General features: G+C 45.0%; 1 pseudogene; it reads right to left on the minus strand.

Moving 5' to 3' along the window:
- Positions 1-3,536: 3,536 nt before the first annotated feature.
- Positions 3,537-4,477, minus strand: part of LOC102767385 — a 3,009-nt pseudogene continuing 2,068 nt past the window's right edge.

A 4,477-nucleotide genomic window follows, 5' to 3' on the forward strand; every position in this document is an offset into this window, starting at 1 on the left:
GAAGCTTTTTATTTTGATGTAGTCCCATTTGTTCATTTTCTCTTTAGTTTCAAGTGTCCTAGGAGCTGTATCAGTGAAGAAATTGCTTCGGCATATGTCTGAGATTTTGTTGCCTTTGGATTCTTCTAGAATTAACAAAGGAATTTATTGCTGTCCCTGGTTAAAATGAAACTTATTCTGTTACTGTTACTAACTCTTTTATTCTTGACTAATCTCTGTGGAGGCCCGCTCCCAAGGGTCCCGCAGGGTAAAGGCGGCATGGGATGAAAGCACCAGAGACCGGGGTTAGGAGGACTGGCACAAGGCACCAGCAAATTTATTTTTTACACACACTGTTTTATAGCTAAGCTGTGGCTAATCATGCTTCATAGATCACTGCTAGGGCTTGGCCTATCATGGGGAAGTAGCAGATCGTTACAGACTGGGCAAGACTGGGCAAGCTTTGTCTAGTTCCATCTATGTTTGACAGTTGCTATGACAAACAGTTGCTATGACAAAATGTCTGCTTGCCTATATCACAAGAACTGGGGTGCAAGCCAAGTTCATGTCCTTTACATGACTTGGAGTGGAGTCAGGCCTTTTCTGTAGTCCCACGGCCTCTTACAAATCTCAAGTCTACACTCTGCGTCTCAAGGATTTTCTAAGCCCTCACTATCTCTCTCAAACCCTCAACTTAACTCATCGCCTCTTCAGTCTGACCAACCCTGGGCTGGCTAAGGACTGCTGGCTCTGTCTTCCCCTCTCCTCAACAAGCTACATGGCAGCCCTCACCTCCCTGCACGCATGGTCTGATTATAACCTGTCCTTCCATTATAAGGTACATGGAGGACCACCATTCCAACTTATGCGCCTCAATGAACTCTATGACTTCCAAATCACAGAGATGACAAAAGGAACACTTACAGGAAGGGCCATTCAGCTGCTCCAGACTTACTTAAATGATATAACACCACACCAATCCAACAAGGTTCCTATCGTTGGACCGGCAACCACTAACACTGCCTTAGCATTTCACTCACCCCGCTGCATCAGAAGAGAACACCCTTAAAGAAAGGCTTTGAGACATCTTGATCAACACCTCTGCAACTTTACTCTCAACCAAAAACCTGCTTCTAATTGGGCTAACTATGTTGTCACCCAAACAGCTCCCTTTCGGAACCCCATTCGACTTTCAGCAGGGCCCACCATCTCAGTGGCCTTCCCAACCACAGACACCTCTCAGTTCTGCTCAGGTCGACCCCGCACCTGCTCAAGGTTTCTCCCATGGCAGGATTGCACAATAAACTGACAGGCCTCATGCCATTGCCTCCCTTCCCACCGGCTCACACACTCTAAATTTTGGGTAGAGACTGACAGGAAATTTATTTTCTTTGAAAACACTACCTTGGGGGCTACACAAAACAGTCCCCAAAGCCCCTTTAAGCCCCTTTCAAGGGGCAACCTTGGCAGGAACTCTCTCTGTCTGGGAATGGGAGAACAAGAAGCGCACACTCCTGTTTACCATTGAGAATACCTTCTGTCTGGAGACCCAGGGAACATTCTTCCTCTGTGGCACCAATACCTCTCTCCGTCTACCTGCCAACTGGACTGGGACCTGTACTCTGGTTTACTCTAGCCCCCGAAAAAGACATTGCCCCTAACAATCAGTCCTTTAAGGTTCCACTCACTGCCTATACTCGAACCAGAAGAGCCATCACCCTCCTCCTTCTTCTTGCTGGACTAGGAATAGCTATAGACCTGGGCACTGGGATAGGGGGGTTGGCAACTTCACTTTTCTATTACCAAACCCTGTCCAAAGACCTTGCTGACAGCTTAAAGGAAATAGCTCAGAGCATTATTGCAGTACAAGACCAGATAGATTCGCTGGCAGTGGTCACCCTAAAAAATCGAAGAGGACTAGACCTACTAACAGCAGAAAAGGGGGGGATTGTGTATGTTCCTTGAGGAGGAATGCTGCTTTTATGCCAACTAGTCCAGCATTGTAAGGGATGGGGCCCAGAAACTAGCTGATCTGGCCTCAAAAATAAAGGGATTATCAGAATCTTGGAGTTCCTGGAGTAATAAATGGAGGTGGGCCTCATGAGCACTCCCACTAGCAGGTCCCCTCCTAATGATACTCCTAGCTCTGCTATTTGGCCCTTGTATACTCAATGTGCTGACACAGTTTGTCTCTTCTCCTTTAGAATCCTTTAAGTTCCAAATGGTACTACAAGCCAGGACCCTGCACTACTATGATCCTCTTGGGAAAGATGATGAAGACTCGGCATGCTGAACCTCCTTTATCTCAACGACCCCCTTCAGCCGGAAGCAGTTAGGGCAGTAGTCGTCCATACCCCAATTTCTGAGTCTTCTATTATCCCCAAGCCTTAAGGTTAGCTTGAGGATCAAGGGGGGAGAGGGGCAGGATGAGAAAGGATATAGAAAGACTAGCAACCTGACTCTGTTTGTTAATCAGTATCCTAGTGTATATTATTGGTAGCCTATGATTAAGTCACTGCCCTTTCTTAACAATCTGGTCTTGCAAGACCTATTTTCCTAATTACTCCCAATTTACAAAGGGCCATAAACAAAGCATGTAACAGTTTAGCTAGAGGCACTACCCAGAGCAGGCATTTAGATATAATCTAACTTCCCCATTCTAACTGACTCAGGAGGGGCTGTGAAGCCCACCGCAAAAACCTGGTAGTTAGGAAACATAGAAAACAAAGAAACTTGGGAATATATATATGGGCAATCTCATTGTATCACTTGTTCAGGCTTTGGATCTTTGTATCCCCTCAGCCAGCAGCGTTGCTCAATTAAAGGTCTCTCCTGATACCACCGAGTGCTTAACTGTTGCCTTTTTCGCGTCAATTCCATAACATATTCTTGAGTTGTGGTACAAAAATCCATTTGATGAAGACCTGACTCAAACTACAATTAGATGAAAGAATATGAAAATGTAAGGATTGATACAATTAGAAAAATTGGAACACTTAAACAGGCTTTATGTTGGAAAAAAAGTTATGACAACTTTTTTTTTTTTTTTAAATATATTTTATTGATTTTTTACAGAGAGGAAGGGAGAGAGATAGAAAGTCAGAAACATCGATGAGAGAGAAACATCGATCAGCTGCCTCCTGCACACCCCCCACTGGGGAAGTGCCCGCAACCCAGGTACATGCCCTCGACCGGAATCGAACCCGGGACCCCTCAGTCCGCAAGCCGACGCTCTATCCACTGAGCCAAACCGGTTTGGCAAGTTATGACAACTTTAACTGACTGCAAGTCTTTTACCTGATTGTATTGTAGAAATAGACATTGCGTTTTATTGGGGAACTGGGACATGAAGTGTGGGAAGCTGCCTATTGTCTTCTCTAGCAGAGGGGTGTGGACAAGGATCCTGGAATGCTGGTGACCCTTGAAGCCCTGGTAAAGATCAAGGCTATGCACCCACTGTTTAGTCGAGACAATAGTAGCTGAAGCAACTTCCCCACCAGATAGCCATGTAAATCCTTACTGATAAGATAGTCTGCCTGTTACTGGAACTTGCCTGCCTAAGCGCTATAGGTGTATCGCAAACTGAATAAAAGGATGACAAGGCCTGAGCACAAGCGGAGTCCTTCCTCTTGGGATGGGCTCCTGCCTGGTCCTCCAATTTCCAAAGTATTATTTCTTGTCTCATCTCTGTCATTTGCGTGGGGCCCCTCATCCAGAGCCTGAACCCTGAACCACACAGGACGTGGGTCACTTCATGAAGGCTGTCAGTTCTCTCTCACAGGGAAACACTCTAGAATAGCGGTTCTCAACCTGTGGGTCGCGACCCCTTTGGGGATCGAAGGACCCTTTCACAGGGCTCACCTAAGACCATTGGAAAACACATATTTTCGATGGTCTTAGGAACCTAGACATCGCTCCTCTACCCGTCTCCAGGCAGGTCTGCCCACATGCAGATACGTCCACATACAAGTACCTGGCATGATGACATCATCATGCCAACCCCATCACATACTCCCCGTACAAATACAGATGTATATGACAGGGTTGGCACCATAATGTATTTATGCGGACCAGTCACACATGTGTAGAGAGCAGCTACTGTGTAGAAAGCAGCTGCTGTGTTGAAAGAAGCTACTGTGTTGAAAGCAGCAGTATTGGAGGTAAAACGACACTTGATGAATTATAATTACTGGATAAATGCAAAATCATGTACTGTAAAATCATCAACTACTGCAAAAAAAAATATATCTGTACCATGGGAACTTAATCTGGATACTGATCGGTCTTTTAATATTCAGCTGTGGTTGATGTGAATACTGCCCCCTTGTGATAGTAACAGGCATGTAAAAAACAAACCAAAAAAACAGAGAATGGTAAATCATAGGAGACTTTAATGAACTGTATTGACTGAACTATCCTATGTACTATCTTTTGTATTATTAAAGCTATTGTTATATATTATTTTCATTAGAAAACCATCCCATGACACTGGATCGTG

Source organism: Myotis davidii, unplaced genomic scaffold, assembly GCF_000327345.1.
Source record: "Myotis davidii unplaced genomic scaffold, ASM32734v1 scaffold1578, whole genome shotgun sequence".
Taxonomy (NCBI): Eukaryota; Metazoa; Chordata; class Mammalia; order Chiroptera; family Vespertilionidae; genus Myotis; species Myotis davidii.